The following is a 17,646-nucleotide window of genomic DNA, read 5'->3' on the forward strand; positions in this document are numbered from 1 at the left end:
TAGGATTTTCTTGACTTGGATTGTGTTCTTGCAAGACTTTCCCCCCCTTGCCTGGTTCTCTTCTTTTCCCTTCCCCTTGTGATGGTGGCTGTGACTGGGATACCGGTGGCCAGATGACCAAGTAGCCAGGAGGTGAGAAGAGCCCCCCCCCCCCCCCCTCCCCCCCCCCCCCCCGTGCTTTGGAAGCTGTGTCCATGACATGTGCCCCAAATACTATGAGAAATTTAGTCCTTAAGATGCCTGACGTCAGATGTCAAAGGAAGAGGAGACTGTCAAATCATTCTGAGCATGGAGAAAGCCATGCTATTTGTTGACTTTGGGGGCAAACAGCTCAATTTTCCCGAGTCTAATTCTGACAAACTCTGGGGATGGCGGAGCCCATCTCTAATCAAGACTGCATTCATAATGACTGTGGCGAAGACAATCATGATTGTACGGTATTCGTTGAATGACCTTGGGACAGTCAGCTTCGCTCAGTTTGACCTAGGGTATTGTTTCGAGGATGAAATGGAGGAGGGAAGAACCGAGTATGTCTTAAACAAATGGCAGGATTAAAATGTGAGGGCAAAGTAAAAAAAGGGGGGTTCTGAGGAGGATAGGAAATTAATATTTGAGTTTTGCTGGTCTGTTGCTGGCCAAAATGAAGACTGTTGGTTTTTCAAGAGGACATGGAGATGCACGTGAAGTTAAGTTAGAACAAGGAAGTCCAGACTGCATAGGTGTTTCTGATGTCTGTGATTCAAGCATGACTTTTTCTATAGCAAAATAAACCCAGTGCAAAGCAGCATGGGTATTTATTCTACACAGGAACATGGGCTGCACACAGAAGCAACTCTCTGTTTAACCACTGCAAAACAAACATTTATGCTATGACCAGCGCACGATACTGCATACTTTGTCCTATCGAGATGCATGGTTTTGGTTTTGAAGAAGAATGTCACAAGCGTGGATTCGGCCTGTCAATTAATAAGCTACCCTGAAGGCTGATTCCCCAAGAACAACTGTTCATATGTTAACAAACGGGTGCTTTACAAGCCTTATATGCTAACAGCTTGTGTTGGCGCAACGCACAGGTAGCGCAAACAAACAAGCAGGTGTTGTGCCTAATTAGCACATGCCCTGGGATATTATTCAACAGCGACGACACTCACCACACCTGATATCTGCGGATATCTGTCAAACCCAGAATTCATTGTAATTGATTAGTGCTCAGGTTTAAGAACCACCAATGTGCTTCGTAGCAACTGCTGTGCTTTACTTGACTGAACAATTATCTTAACAGGTATGTGGCACAATTGCTGTTTGTGCTATTGCAGAAAAGGGGTCTCTAATTTTTTTTCAGACTGCAGGGACCTTTGGAATTGTGACACCGTGGTGGCCCAACTACAACATGGCTGCCAGAAGAAGTGGCATCAACTACAAAATGTCAGGAAGTGAGGTCATACATAACTCTAATAGTAACCCTTCACCATATCGGGCAGGTGTGTTTTTAATGGGGTGCCTTTTAAAATGAACATATTGTTTTAAATTTTTTTTTGCATACACCCAGTTTAGCTTCTGTCACAGAAAGCAGATCCTTTTTCTGTGGCCGCCACTATTGCTGAAGAAACTTTTTAAAAATCTGTACAGCTAATCAGCTCTTCAATGGTTAATCAGGAGATGTCCTGGCAAAAGGATCCACCCGGCCCCACGCACGTCAATAGGACGTTTTGGAGGACATAGACTCATAGAGTTGCCATGAGCCAGAAGTGACGTGACAGAACTTAACACAAGGTGGTAAGAAAATGTCTATATTCAGCACATAAAACCTACATTCTATGAGCACAGATCCTGGCTTTCACCAGAAGCCCCAAATCCAATTTATGTCTATGAAAAAGGCAGCCCAACTTCCAGCCCAACAGGCCAGTCCAGGTACATTTTGAGCACACTAGAAGCTGCCTTATAATTGAGCCAGACCACTGGTCTACAAAGGTCAGTACAGTCTACTCTGACTGGCAGTGGCTCTCTGGGGTTTCAAGCAGAGGACTTTCACCTAACCTATTACCTGGTCCTTTTGACAGAAGATTCCAGGCACTGCACAGCAATCTTCTGCATGCAAAGCAGATTCTGTGAGCCACAGCACTCCCTTCTTGGACAGCTCTGTCCTAGAGCGTTAGCATCTATTAAGTGATAAACTTAATGACCCAAATTTTCATTATGAAATGTAAAAGCTGCATAAGAATGTCCTCTTTTAGAGCAATCAAGCAGTTGTGGACCACATCTGTCTCAAATTTCAGCTGCTGAGAAAGAACCGTCGTGGTGTTCACGCACCTGTGAGTCAGTTAAAGTACAATCTTAAACAGTTTCAGAGGATAGCCATGTGGGTCTGCAGCAGAACAACTAGATTTGAGTCCAGCTTGGTGCAGTAGTTAACAACAGTAGACTGTTTCCATGCGGATTCTGCATGGGCCAAAAACAGCAGTTTGAAAACGGTGTAAACCCTTTTACACCATTTTCACACCGCTGTTTTCGGCCCATGCGGAATCCACTTGAGACCCAGACAGAGCAGCCGAACTTTCGGACAAAATAAGAATTCACACCTGTGTCTTCCACGTTGTAGCCTGCTACTCTGAACCGCTACACAACACTGGTTTTCATTGTGCAGTGTGAGTCTGATAATACTAACCTGAGAAGGTTATTGCAAAGAATATAGAGATACCTGTATAGTGGAAAGTGTTACAAAAATTGGTTGTTTATTTTTATTTATTTATTCTAACAAATCACACCAGCATACCAAAAGTCAGTGCAGTTAGGCCAAATGTAGTGTATACCTATACTCCCCTGCCCCAAGTTATTCTATATTACTTTGTTAACTATGAGCACTAGGAGATAGCATGTAAATGTGCATTTCAATGATCTCTGTGCTTCAGGTTCTGGAATTTGCATACTTCTGAATCCATTTGGAGCCTGGGAAGAACCCAAACTACCACTCAGAGTCACTTCAGAGTTGCCGTCTCCCTCATCTTTCAGCCTATTAGCATCATTGGCTGACAAGTCCCACCTGTGTCAGAACCTATCCCAGAGCTGAATGAAAGGGGGCAGGTGGCTTCCCAGCCCCATCAGAGTATCTCTCAGGAAAGCTCTCTTTGGGAGCTTGAATTTTAAATGGGTTCTGTTTGTGCTAATCTGTAGCTGGCGTGTGGCAGATTGAACCTGTCTCACATTCTTCCTCTGGTCATGGGCAAATTTCCGGCATGTCAGAGACCCACATAAAGACTGGGCAATAAGTCCTAAAAGTTTCTCCCTGTGCAGCAGACAGCATTTCCCAAATGTCAGAGCAGCAGATGCTACAGCAAGACATGTTACTCAGGGGACCCTTCTGTCTATGTATTTTGGGGCTGACCGTAGAAGTGTCACCATTTGGGTAATTAGGGGTCTCAGAAACACAGCCTCTCAATTCTGAGCATCCACTGCCCATATGCATTGGCAAATGGTTATGGGTGTTTCCGTTCCATCACATCAGCCAGTGGTGGTTATGATCTACTTTTTGAGGTAAAAAGCCTCTGTCACCTGTGAATCCAGAAGTCATGATACATTTGGCGTGGCTGCATTAATTAGATCAGGCCAAGATCTGCTTTGCCTCTGTTGCCTCTGGGATTTTCAGGTCTGGACCTTTCAGGTATGAAACATTTCTTTTCACTGTAAAAGCGTCAGAACATTTTGGACGAGACAGTCATTTACACGCGGCAACATGTTAAACAGGGGCATGAAACTTGGGCCTCTTAGATCTCTCCACAGCACTACAAACACCACCACATGATAGTGTCATGTTACCCACTTCAATTATTCTGAAGCTACTGGGGTCCAGACTGCCATAAGTACATTTTTCAAGTCATGGGTGCACAACCAGAGTTGCATTCTGACATATATTTGGGGAACTCACAATCACCTGGTACAGCAAAGGGAGCACGGAATTTGAATCCAGGATCTAGCTGTCTGAACTGAAAATTGGGCTTGGGAAACTTATCGTGTCTTTCTCTCTGCCTTAGACCTCAGGGATAAATGTGACCCACCCACCCCCATTTCAGAGATATTGTAAGAATAATTGAACCAACACTCATTCAATGTTCATAGGGGTTTTTTTCAACACTGGGAAATGTAATTAAAATGACAACATTAATTCTAATCAACTCAGACATTTGTTTAGATATGTTTCCATATCAGTTGATGGGAGAAGAAAAAGGTTGAGAGCCCAGACATGAGTTGAGCAACTTTTTCTACCAGAGTGGTACATCTGGAACTGGGAAGAGCTGGCACCCCAGCCCTCAAAAGCCAGTGGGGACCCAGCTGTGATCTTCACTCCCACTAGGTGGCTGTAAATGGCCCTAGGCCCTTTAGGTCTTTAACCATTTTTCAGGTCACTGGCCTAGCAGCTGATGCTGCAAACTGGGAGGCTGATTCTCTTCACAAATGTTTAAGCAACCCGAGAGCTGAACGGGAAGCTCCCGGGGGCCGATTCTGGCTCCGGGCTACACTTTGTCCTCTTCTGGCCGAGATTCTGCAGAGCGGCAAGCCCAATCTGCAATGCCCCTAAGCAGCCAGATGCGTTCTCTGTCACAATATGAGCTCGAGCTGATTGTGACACATAAGACACAGAGCAGCAGAGGAGGAACAGATCACCTTTCTCTGATACCGTGTCACCTCTGCCAGCTTTGCTTACGCAGCATTTGTAAATGTCGTTCTCCTGTGACCTCGTGTTGTTTGCCTGCTTGAGCTGCTGAAAACCAAATATCCTGCTTGCAGTAAGCCGATATGATAGATGAGCACTTTCACCCGGCTCACAGACCTGTGCCAAATCACGGAACGCGTTGCGAGAAGAGGGGGTCTTCGAGAAGGGAGCAGCAAGCAGATCGACGTGCTCTTCCCTTTATTTCTCTGGTACAGCCATATCTCTTTCCCTCCGTTTTGGAAACGGTGCCCAGTCTGAGGAATTTGCTCACCTATTTCAGGCTTTCGGAAAGATATGACTCTCTCTGTATGCCCACCTGCCTGGAGGATGTGCCACTCCTGCCTTGATACAGATGTGCTTGCTCAGCCAGGTGAATCCAAACCAGAGCTTGCATTTCCCTGGCGGCTCACTTTTATTGATACATTTTGAAAGTCCATTGCAAGGTGATTTACCACATCCATTTTATACGGTAAATATTTCATAGACTACGTGGGGAGGGCTGGCATTTACTGCATTAAGCAGAAAAGAACGATTTCTAGGATTTGTGCTGAAATGGTAAAAGGCAAAGTTTTACCAAGCGAGGCTTCATTTCAACTTAGGAACTTTCTGAGTGATTCCCAGAGCAGCCAGTCAATAAGTACTAATCTCCTGATCCGGCATCAGTGGCATAATATCCTGCTTATATGCAGAAAAAGGAGGGAGTAAAGCTGTAATCCTGAACGCCACTTTGAGAACGTCTGAGGATATGGAAAGAATAGTAACCCATCTAGTGTCTCCAGTCTCTGATGAAGGAGAGCAGTCAAAGAAAGGTGTCAGAAAAATAGAGAAAAATAGAGCTCATATGCAGGGCTTACTTGGGCCCTTGAAACGTGAATGCATAAGACCCACTGTGTACAAGACTTGGGGCTGAAGAGAGAAGAGGCTCTAACTTTCAAGCAGTGGTGGCTTAAACATTCTCTACCTGAGGCAGCAGCAGTGATATATAACCAGCCCCCCACCATTCCTAACTGGTACTGCCATAGATGATGCCTCCACAACCTGCCAGTCTTGCCTCCGCTGTTGCCACTCTCAAAGGAGATAATCCATCTACATGGCTCTCTCTAAAATACTGCAGTAAGAACATGCCCCGCCAGGCTTCCAGAACTCTCCAGAATTACCTTCCCCTCACAAGAGTGGGGCGGCCATTTTGGTTTCCCTCGTAATCAAAAATGGCGGGCCAAAGTCTTGCAAGAAGGAATCTTTTGAGAGTTTGGACACTGGTGCAGGTTGTTTCCCATAGTGTATTAAAAAGTGAGCGTGAAGTGAAGAGGGAAAGGGAATACTTTCCTCTGCTCCACTGTGAGAGTGATTGGGTGGGTGATGGAAAGCTCCCATTGGATATGATGGGACATTGCTGCACTTCACAACACAACCTGCTCCTTGAAGTGATCCCTCTTCAACTTGGTTGCACCAGGAGCCAAGCAGGTAGCCAGCTGCCCAGTCCCAATAGGAGCCGTGTTACACAGATGCCCATACGTACGATTTACCGTTTCGCTCTATGGGCCTAAACCAGGGGTAGGGAACCTGCGGCTCTCCAGATGTTCAGGAACTACAATTCCCATCAGCCCCTGACAGAGGCTGATGGGAATTGTAGTTCCTGAACATCTGGAGAGCCGCAGGTTCCCCACCCCTGGCCTAAACCAAGCAGCTTTTCCTGACAGCAAACAGCATGCGTACAACTGGCCAGCCACAAACTATTTAAGCTGCACATGGTTTGCTGCAGTGTCACCAGTCTCTCCCAGGTGAGTTCATTTTTTGTGTGTGACTCCCCCGATCAAGGCAACTGCTGAGACTAGAAAGGAAGGCGGGGGCAGGGAGGGATGCTGGAGGGGAGAGATGGCCTGGCAGAGATTAACATTCTCACTCACACACACCAGGTGGGGAACAGGGAGAGAATTGCCAGAGAGTACAACAGAGATAAAAAGGCATGACAAATGAATGTCAAGAGGAAAAGAGGTACAATCTATATTAATGAGACTTGCTTTGGAAGGGGGAAAAAAAAGCTCTGCTACAATACAGGGAAGGAGTAGCTGCCCAAATAAACCAGACAGAGCAAGCTGCACGGTCCAGGATCGGTGCCGTGACCAAAAGAGGAACTGAATTAGCATTTTGGCGAATAACTAACAGGAACAGCGTTCAACCTTTATGGTTCGAGCAAATGCTGAGGGTCTTTCCCTGAGATCTGATTAGTCATCAACTGTTATTAGACTTTGCTGAGCTCTGCAATATGTGATAATAAGGGGAGATAGTGTATCTCCATGCGGCAGATCCAGTGATGGGAGTCTGAACTCACCATTCAGAGAGAGACAAGAGATAAGGAGCTACTATTGAACAGGGCGGGCAGAGAAAGGGGGGCACATTATAATTAGTCTCTCAAGTGCCTGCACTTTTTGGTGTCAGAAGGAAATTGAAATAAGGTTAAATGATTTGTGAATAAGAGAAATGGGGAGATTGAATCAGGACTTCCCTGATTCTATTTGCACACATACCTCTTTTCATTCCATTCTGACACTCCGTGAGTAGCCCACAAAGGAGAAGGACATTGGCTCTGCAGCAGGCACCAGGCGGGATCTAACTTGATCTATAGCAGGGGTGTCCAATTCTGGTACCCTAAGGGCTGATGGGAATCGTAGTCCATGAACATCTGAGGCACCAGAGTTGGACACTCCAATTTATAGTTTGAACACATCCTCTTTCTTCATAGTCTTATAAAAAAAATTAAGCTCCTGCAGAACCTGTTGCCGTATGGGTCAAATGCTTCCTCTATACATTCTATCATATAAAACAACAACAACAACAACAATAGCATAAAGCGGTTGGAATACCTTTCCTATAAGGAAAGGCTGAAGACTAGCTGTTGTGGTTTTTCTAAGCTCTGTGGCTGTGATCTAGTAGTTGTAGCTCCTAATGTTTTGCCTGTATCTGTGGCTGGCATCTTCAGTGGCGTGTTACAGTAAAGATGTGTTTCTCTCTGTGGCACAGTGTGAAGTGATTTGTGTCATTGGTACCTGTTTTGTCCTCCGCCAGAACATGGCCACACAGGAAAAATATTTCTACCATATTTCAAGGGAACCACAGGCAGGAAACTTCTGAACTACCAGTGCTAGGAGGCAACATCAGGGGAAAGGTCTTCATTGGCCATCAAGAGCCACTGATTGGCCACTGTGTAAAACAGGTTGCTGGACTAAATGCATCAGTTTATAAGAACCATTTAAGATGCATCAGTTTATATAAACCATTTTGATGAATCTGGTCTCTGCGTGCTCCTAGCAGCAGAGCAACCACTTATTAACTGGTCATCTTCCTAGAATATGTAAGTAAATTTGGATTTTTCTGCCTAGCAGTTATGAGAACAAGTTTTGCCACTTTTTATTACCCTTCTATCTCACCCTTCATACAGGAAGTTAAAAATGGCTAAGGTGGTCTCTCCTGATAATTACAGTAGTAGATCAGGCTGAGTGATAGAGAATGGCTGAAGGTCACCCATGGTGCCCTTTTAAACAGGACTGCACATGTCCATTGTAGTCCATGGGCTTAGAAGGGTGTAATTCTGATTCTAGTGGCACTACTATGACATTCACAGCTGAACCCAATTCTGCCCAGTCACAATGCATCAACCACATCACATGTTAAATGTGGGAAGCTTCTTAAACATCAGTTTACACCAGAAAAGAATTGGGGCTGCTGCAGTTCTTTCTGTCATGAAAGAAATGCCTCTAGAATTCCTAATTGACAATTACCCAGATCATTAATACATTACTTCACACACATTAGAAGGTGGTGTTTTTTACATAACATTTAACCGGATGAGCCCATTTTTCTGAGATGCAAATGAGATGTGTGAGTGCCACCCCTGGGCGCAATCCAGGGAATATTCAAAGCGAGGGCAATTGTGCTCATTTGAATCAGTTAATTTTCTGATATTAATGACTACATTTCAAAAGTGCAAGGCAGTGGGGTGTGGAAGCATAGCATGGAGGGGGACAAAAGAGCTCTCAGTGGGATTACTAATAAAGAGAGGAATGAGCTGGGGTGAAAATGATTCATTTGTGCTTGCTCTAATATATATTACATGAAAAGGGCCTTATATTTCACTATACGGCTATTCTGGGCTCCTTGGTACCCTATCCCCTTCCCCCAAAAAAGAGATGCTTAAAATCTCACATTTTCTTCTGAGTAGTTTTTCGGCTAGAGTAGAAAAGGTAAACAAGTCTGGTAACTCCAGAGTTTTATCTGCATTTTTACAATCGAGTTTGCAACCTTCATCTTTACTGTGGATTTGGAAGTGCAGTCAGTTCTTTCCCTAAAACTCTGACATCTTCAATGGAAAGGGGGAAAGATTGCACTTCTACAACCCACTCACCCACCCAGCTCCAATACCTGCATCCCAATACCTGTTGTGCCTCAACTTTCCATTCTAGCAGGCTTATGTGTAGCCAAACAACCTCACCAAAACAGAATTTTCTTACAAAATGTAGGGGTTTAACTGCAAGATGTAAGATCCTGTAGGCATTAGCAACTTAGTATATTTACAAATATTTATTACCAGGAGGGATATTCAGGAGAAAGTTTTTTTGTTCTTGGACTTTCTGGCCCATCAGAGAAAAACCTGTTAACTCTGGCTTTGATGCATCAGCTGTTTCCTGCTTGTTGGTGGCAAAGTCTATCACATTTTTTTCAAGATACTTAGGCTCATTCCGCACATGCAGAATAATGCACTTTCAAACTGCTTTCAGGGCTCTTTGAAGCTGTGCGGAATAGCTAAATCCACTTGCAAACAGTTGTGAAAGTGGTTTCAAAACACATTATTTTGCGTGTGCAGAAGGGGCCTTAGTTTGATATATGTGGTTCTTATTCCACTCCCAACTTTATACTCACAACAACCCTGTGAAGTAGATTAGGCTTAGACAGATTGAAGGTTACCCCATTAATTTTATGATTCACCTGAGATTTTAACCTGGATGTCCACAGTTCTTGGTCCAAAGCAATGAGCATCACACTACACTGGCTAACTTGCCTTCACAGGGAGGATTTAAAGCTTGTTAAAAATTGACAATTGTATGTGCTCTTATTGCTTCATAAGGATGACAAAAGTGTCATGCTCTCTTAACATTATTTATCATGTTACGAACGGGTTGTGTTAAATGAGTCCCTTGAAACATGGAGTATATTGCCTATAGACAATGACAAGCTAACCTCTGTCTGCCTTCTTGCCTTGCTGCTCTGTTCTGATACTGGAAATGAGCTGCGCTAGAAGGAAAGTGCTGAAAGCTCCAGAGAACTATAAGGTACGGTAAGATTTCTTTGCCCGGATACACTTCCCTCCCCAAAAGACACGTAACTCCCACATTATAGACATAAATGTATGACTATGGTTCAAGTCAAACTAAAATTTGCCTTTAGGGCAAGTTTCTGCAGTTGCAAATGCAGAACTCTGCCAGATTCAACACACGGGAAGCTGTCTGAGATTCTGGTTTTGGATGTGTGTGAAAAGGGTATTCCTGGGCATAGCTTCTATAATCACACTCCTCTTTCCTGTCTGTCCAGCATGCTTCTTTGCACCTTGAATGCTGATTCTTATTATTGAATCCAAGTCTTCTTTTTAAACTACTAATACCTAAATTGGAATTTGTAGCCTGCATAGTTGATCATCTGATTCTATATTGTTCCCAAACAGTGCTGTGATGACTGATGTGGGGATAAACTGCCATTGCTCTATTGCTGTTACTTGTATTCAGCACTAACTGAAAAAGGTAGTAAAATGTTACTATAATTAATGCTTTAGTGGCAGGTTATGGGCCCAGGAGGTGCCACGGGTGGCAAGGCAGATAGAAGTTCTACTAGAATGGAAGTGGGTTGTTTCCTGGTTAATCCATTTGATGACAATCAGGGAGAAGGGATACCACTGGTGTTAACAGAGGCTGGGTCAGTAGACCAGACACCTGTGGAGGATGGGCAGGGCAAACTGCTGGAAAGACCCACACCTGTGCAGGCTTGTAATACAGTTGCCATTTCCCATTGTCAACCCCCCTTCCAGACAACCCCTAACTCTAATTCCTTGATAGTTTATTTCTGGCTACCTCCTGCCTCCAAAGGAGAAAAGATAAAAACTGAGATCCAACCATTTGCACACAGATCATCAGCATTTATATCAGCCAAAGTTTTCACAGCTTACTTTTTTTTATGGCTGCAGTCATAGAATTCCTAACCCCATAATTCTCAGGGTCTGAATCCCAGGGGAGGGGCAAGTAATCCCTGGCAGTGATATTTCCGACTGCATCCCTTTATCTTGCTCTTGCCCTTAGTGCAAGGCCCAATATTTTTGTGATTTGAGGAGAAACCTGAGTATCATTTGCAGAGAACCAGGGCAACATGAGAAGCTGCGGGTTTAGGCAGTTGGAGTGAAGGCACCAAAAAGGTCAGATCCCTAAAATGGGACGTAAACATGGAATCAGCAAGCATGGGAATGGGGAAAGCCATTCTTTACACGTTTAAAGGTTCTGCAATGGTCTTGTGACACACTAGTAACACTTTGTGATTTATGATTATTTAACCATCAGCATCCCTCCCTCTGATATGGAGAAAAGAGGAACTAATGCCAATGCTACCTTGCTTTCCTAAACCAGCCCTAGGGCTTTCTTGGCCCTGGCTCCAGCCTGATGGAATGCTGTCAGACGAGACCTGGACCCTGTAAGACTTGACATAATTTTGCATGGCCTATAAGACAGAGTTGTTTCACCAGGCCTATGGTTGAGGTAGCAATGGTACTACATCTTGTGGGTCTCCCTCTTCCCTTCCCTTTATTCCCTTTGGTTTTATTTCCTTTTCCCTTTTCTACCAGCATGAATGATGGACATGAGGAAATTTATCTGTTTTATTTATTTATTTCTATATATTTCTATATATTTTGTATATATATTTATATATTTTATATATATTATATATATGTTGAAGCCATCTTGGATGAGTTTGTTATAGAATGTCATAGACTGTATTGTTTATTGATTTTGTTATTATTATTTAATATTGGAAGCCTCCCTGAGCCTGCAAGGGGAAGGGCAGCCTATACGTAAAATAAAATAAAATTTAGGACTGGATATTTCTAAAAATAAGGAATTGCCCTATCATGGTGTAAACCCTAAACATACATTGTCATGTCATAGATCTATAGAATCCCCTGGATAGTTGTGTTGTTGAAAATGTCCCCTGAGGAGACTTGTAATTTCATTTATGCTTTCCATTATGTCATACATTAGCTCCTTATTTAGTTGTATGAACAGATTCAGATGGACAGGAAGTTGCCAATGCCTTGTCCATCCATGTCTTTCTCAGCTGGATGCCGCCATCTGGCTATTGAGGGAAAGTAGATCATTCATTGGGCAGGCTGAAGGCCTTACTGGAGACACTGCATCATTATTCACGTGTTACTTCTGTTCTTATCTTTTCCGTCTACTGCTGCCGGACTCAGGATCAGAAAAAACATCTGGATCTTCCTAGCAAGGCATCCTTAGATTTTCAGTCTAATGGGTCTCTGATCATTTCTGTTGTGAAACCTCTCATATTTTCCATCCTAACTTCAAGTGCATCTTTTGTGTGCTTCCTTTCAGGCAAACTCTGCCACCTGAGTATTGACATCTAAGTGTCTTTTGTAGTGTGCAAAATTCTGAGCAAGAAAGTCTTGTCAGTTGTTTATTTTATCACAGACTTGTCATGCTTCGACAATGGTCTGCAATCAATTACAAAGGATGTATCTTTTGCCTACATTGCACGGTGTCTGCAAGCTTTATATGGTTCCCATCCCTCAACAACTAATTAGGATTCAACAGTTTGTTAGTATCAGGGTTCTTCTACTGAGACATCTGCCTGGGACTCAAGAGTCGCTTCCAGTGGAAATTCAGCTCTGTGAAAGGATCTAATTATTAACAGTAACTTTCAGGACTGAAGCCCATGCATGCATGTTGACATATCTTCAGTTCTAAATTTGGCTTTGTGGGCATTTTACTTTCACTATAGAGCCTTGCTAAATAAATTACAAGGGAGATGAAATAAACATTTATTTTAATTAGTCCCTTTGAACTAGCAGGATTCCTGGGTGTACAAATCCCTTTCTTCATCAGTCTTGAATTAAAAATTTGGGGGGGGGGGATAACAGTGTGCTTCTTTTGTGACAGTAGGAAATATATTAATGCTGTCAAGATCCTGCCACAAATGTCCATAGAGCCTACATACATGATTGCATCCAATGGTTGAAATCTTATTAGACAACAGTAGCAAACCTCACTATGTGTGGTTTACAAATGGCAAGCCAGGAGCGGAGTTACTGTATTTCTCAGCTTGCTGAACTACCAAGGACTACCTACAAAAACACACATGTCTCCAGAGGAATCACCCGAAGATCCACAATAGATGTGGTTTTTTCTTAAATAGCTCATAATTGAACCCAAGATCCTAAACTAAGGGCTGTATTGCAGTGTCTAGAATTCAAGTTTATTGCAGGAAACACATGATGTATGCAGCAGATGTGCATTTGCTGAACATCTATTCAATATGCACCAGGGAACTGAAGATTTGTGGCTTGCTGGCATAAATCTGTGAAGCATGCAGTTCCTGTTCACAGTTTGTGTCTTTAGTGCAGCAGACAACTGCTGTGCGATCTAACTTTTGAGCCTTGCTTGAACAAACTCAGACGTAGTCTTACGGCTTTCAGCTAAGATCTGGACAAATGCACTCCTATTCTGTCAACATTACCCTACACACAACAGAATCTGAAAAGCATGACAGTAGAAAGGCAGACACATTCGTTCTATGCACCAGGAGTTCCCAAATAATTTCATGAGGTAGGAGTCAACAGCCTCTGTCTCCAAGTACAGTTAATATAATATTTAATATAACCTTTAGAAAAAGATATGAGCTTGCTCATTAGAATGAATCAAATCAAGACTCAACTACAGTATTACATGCCCATGAATATGGTGTCTTGGATTTACCTTCTCTTCATTCAGTGAAATGAAGTGTTAATCAAGCAACCTTAATGGAAGCAGGTACTGGTGGATGGGGTTCCAGGGGGTTTCCAGCATCTCGAGACAAGATGATTAGCCAGAGAAGCCAACATTCTATTTATTACATTCTGAAGGGCACAACAAGAAGAAATGGAGCACCTGGGCCAATCCAAAAGTTACAGGCATCATCATCATTGGCTGTGCTGACATATCTATTTGTCCCAAGGCTGTGCACAATAAGAACACATTATTAAGCACTTATTGACCAGCTAACATCCATCCAACGACTGGGTGATAAGAAATGTCTGCTTTAGTGGCAGGTTATGGGCCCACTCTTTATCTTGTTACTCTTTGATGGCTACATTAAGCGGACTAATTTCAGTGTCAGGAATAATGTGAGATAACAAGAGAAACATGTCACAAACAGGCAAAGCTGGAGTTCCAGTTGGGAAGCACGGCAGATAGGTGTATTTTTTTTCCAGTCCTACCCACTGTCAGAAACTATCCTTTGGAACTAACAGCAACAGTGAAACGTAGATCTTTACATACACTGTTGAGAAATTCTGTGCTGTAGTATTATGCCAACAACTGGATGGAGCATAAAAGTTACTGGATGGAGGTACATGAAATGTTGACTGAGATAAATTTTTCTTTCTTTCTCACAATATTAGAACCGGGGGGCATACATTGAAAATGCTGGGGGGAAGAATTAGGACTAATAAAAGGAAACATTTCTTCATGCAACGTGTGATTGGAATATGCTGCCACAGGAGGTGGTGATGGCCACTAAGCTGGATAGCTTTAAAAGGGGCTTGGACAGATTTATGGAGGAGAAGTCGATCTATGGCTACCAATCTTGATCCTCCTTGATCTGAGGTTGCAAGTGCCTTAGTAGACCAGGTGCTTGGGAGCAGCAGCAGCAGAAGGCCTTTGCTTCCACATCCTGCATGTGAGCTTCCAAAAGCACCTGGTGGGCCACTGCGAGTAGCAGAGCCCTGGACTAGATGGACTCTGGTCTGATCCAGCAGGCTCTTTCTTATGTTGTTATAAAATTTGCAAATGCACCCTCTGCTGTATGAAGAAGAAGAAGAGTTTGGATTTATATCTCCCCTTTCTCTCCTATAAAAGACTCAAAGGGGCTTACAATCTCCTTGCCCTTCCCTCTTCACAACAAGCACCCTGTGAGGTAGGTGGGGCTGAGAGAGCTCCGGAAAGCTGTAACTAGTCCAAGGTCCCCCAGCTGGTGTGTGTGGGAGTGCATAGACTAACCTGAATTCCCCAGATAAGCCTCCACAGCTCAAGCGGCAGAGTGGGGAATCAAACCCGGTTCCTCCAGATCAGAGTGCACCTGCTCTTAGCCACTACACCACTGCTCCTCTGAAGAGAGGCAGAAGCAGACTTGCACATTTGCCAGAGCTTTCTCAGCTGGTTTAGAATCTTACTTCTGATATTCCATGCAGGCGGTTTGTTTATCGCAGCTCATTCTTACAATTGCTTTTCCCAGGATAATAAATGGCACCACCTCCATTTTTATTAGCTGTAGGCCTTGAAGTTTAAACTGAATTCCCATTGCCCTGATCATGGCCCGCCGCACCTGACAATGAAGAATCTTACCTTCAATTTAAGTTTTCTGGATTCTGCTGGCATTCAGGATATAAAGCCTCCTATCTTGGCATCTTTGGCTCTATGTATTATTCATAGGGTCTCTTGTTCTTGGGCAAGTGAAGAAACCAAATAAATATTAATTCCAAAGTAATACAAAGCCTTCCGTTTCTCCTGCAGGAGCTCTTGTTGCTCCAGGGTCACAGGAGGATCCGCCACGTGGAAAAGTAGAAATAAATTACCTGTTATCAAACAATTATCAAAACAATTATTCTCTGCAGTAATAGAAATGAACATTCAGCATTACACTGGAATATTAAATGCCGTCGAAGGTGACGAGTGGGGAGGTTCTGCAAAGTGCCTTTATTAAAAGATTGCCTTAAATCTCTGCTCTGAATCAAGCTGTGTCTCGATGGGGCAAAGTCAGCACAGACTGTTGGAAAGGAGACATTATTACCAACTGAAGGCTATTTGGAAGAAAGCACCAATTTAGCCGTGATGTGAATTGGCCTGAGTTATTGTGATATTTAACCTGAAATGGATCTAAAAATCTTGCTTAGGAATATTTATGAATGTAACTGGAAGCATTTTTGTTGCAAATATTTGAAAATATAGATGAGATGCTCTTTGCTCAATGGAACTTGCCTTCACCTATCAAAAGTATTACAGCATTACAGCATTCACATGGCTGAAGCCAATCTCTAAGAACAAAGGGCTAACTGTAAGTACAGTTGTCCCTTCCATATTGCTTGGGTTAGGGGGGAGGTGCCCCCCGTGGTCTGGAAAACCACCTAAATGCCTCTGGGTGGAAGCAAGTGGAAGCAAGTGGTGGGGCTACAGGTTTTTCTGGTGGCCTGTGTGCAGCGGCCAGCATGGTGTAGTGGTAAGGAGCAGGTACACTCTAATCTGGAGGAAACTGGTTTTTGATTCCCCACTCTGCCACTTGAGCTGTGGAGGTTTATCTGGGGAACCAGATTAGCTTTTGCACTCCAGCACATGCCAGCCGGGTGACCTTGAGCTAGTCACTGCTCTTCAGAGCTCTCTCAGCCCCACCTACCTCACAGGGTGTTTGTTGAGATTGTAAGCCCCTTTGAGTCTCCTATAGAAGAGAAAGGGGGGATTTGAATCCAAATTCCTCCTCCTCTTCTTCTTTCTTCTTCGGGTCTATTCCAGAGGTTGCAGATGGCAGCATTGGTGGTCGCCTCTTGATAGCGGTGCATGTGGGGGGCTTCTCAGCAGCAGCCCCCCTTGTGGTACTGGGGCCCGCTTTGGGGGATGCTCGTGTTGTGAGATGGGGTCTGGTGCTGACCCACAACAAGCAGAAATTGTGAAGTGGAAAGTTGCCATGTGGAAGGGACAATTGTAAGCTTTGAAACAGAAAGCATTTCAGAGGGAACTGTCACGCAACACCAGTGCATGCTGTTTTTGCTATTACAGTACTTTCTTCTATTCTTCTAGGGTAAAACTGTAGGAGAGGATGAGCCCCATTGTTTCGCTCAGGAACTGGAATTCACTTCTGATTAAAACAGTAAAATAAATTTGCTGATAATCTCATGTTCTTCAAAGCTGAGTAGGGAGGTTCCTGCAACTTCAGATCCATGTGGTTGGGCGGCTGCTGATTATTTGTTTCAGTTCCATGATCCCCGACTATCCATCTAGCCCCCAAGTTCTTGTGGACACCCCGCTTAACGAGTATGCAATGTAATGAACTCCAGCCAAATAAGGCTCACTGCAAATTGTGTTTGCTCTGGTTATAGCTGGCCTCCTTTAAGGCATTCTTTTTGACCGAAGTGTATCTTTCAGCCCCCACCCCTTTGTCAAACACGCATTGATTGTAGCTGCCAAAGTAGCCAGGCTCTGGTCTACTGCATACGTTCCGTTTGTTTTCACCTAGCTTACTGAATGCTTATTTTCTCTTGTTTTATCACTGTTTATCCAGATTACTTGTGGCATCTTATCTTTTATTATGCTTAATGCTATTCAAACAGAGTCTATTGGGCTGGATCCTTGTGCAATTAAGCCTCAGCTCAAAGGCGCTGAGCCTTTTGTACAGTGTCATGTGGCGCCGAGCGGTGAGCTGCAGTACTGCAGTCGAAGCTCTGAGTTTGGAAGCTCATGAATTGAATTTGGAAGCTGGTTTCAGGCGGCTGGCTCAGGGCTGACTCAACCTTCCAAGGTCTGTAAAATGAGCACCCAGCTTGCTGGGGGTAAAATATAGATGACTGCAGAAGGCAATGGCAGACCACCCATAAACATAGTCTGCCTAGTAAATGTCATGATGTGATGTCACCCCCATGG

This window comes from Sphaerodactylus townsendi, linkage group LG12 (genome assembly GCF_021028975.2).
Source record: "Sphaerodactylus townsendi isolate TG3544 linkage group LG12, MPM_Stown_v2.3, whole genome shotgun sequence".
Classification (NCBI taxonomy): Eukaryota; Metazoa; Chordata; class Lepidosauria; order Squamata; family Sphaerodactylidae; genus Sphaerodactylus; species Sphaerodactylus townsendi.